This window comes from Sesamum indicum, linkage group LG6 (assembly GCF_000512975.1).
Source record: "Sesamum indicum cultivar Zhongzhi No. 13 linkage group LG6, S_indicum_v1.0, whole genome shotgun sequence".
Classification (NCBI taxonomy): Eukaryota; Viridiplantae; Streptophyta; class Magnoliopsida; order Lamiales; family Pedaliaceae; genus Sesamum; species Sesamum indicum.
The window spans coordinates 11,553,436-11,553,790 of record NC_026150.1 but is presented as its reverse complement, the minus strand read 5'-3'; the positions used below and the strand labels follow the sequence as shown (position 1 = coordinate 11,553,790).

The 355-nt window shown below is 31.8% G+C and overlaps 1 protein-coding gene across 2 annotated transcripts in view; it reads right to left on the bottom strand.

The window, feature by feature from the left end:
* The window catches only part of LOC105164379 (formyltetrahydrofolate deformylase 1, mitochondrial), an 8,112-nt gene that overhangs the window by 2,730 nt on the left and 5,027 nt on the right, over positions 1-355 (bottom strand). The gene's annotated exons all lie outside the window — the stretch shown is intronic.

Below are 355 nucleotides of genomic sequence, written 5' to 3'. Positions count from 1 at the left end.
CTTTCTTCATAAAAGTGTGTCAATAGAACATAAAGTTCAGAAGCATATAAGTGAAAAAGTGTTTTTCATTACTTCACATGGCATTGAGTGTAAATTTCTTTTCTACTTGCTGAATTTTTGTAAAGGTTGTAATATTTTCAAAAATGTTATATCAATCTACAAAGAAAAAGGAAGGAGTGCAGATGTTTTACTCCAGAATCAGATAAAGGTCGAATGGCAATCATTCAGAAACAAAAATAATTTTAGCTAAATGCTTAGAAAGGGCCATAATTGTTGAATCATTCAAGATAGATCTTCCGGGATATATATTTGTGTGGTAGCGTCGACCGACTCTTCCGTTCATGTTAAAGATTCA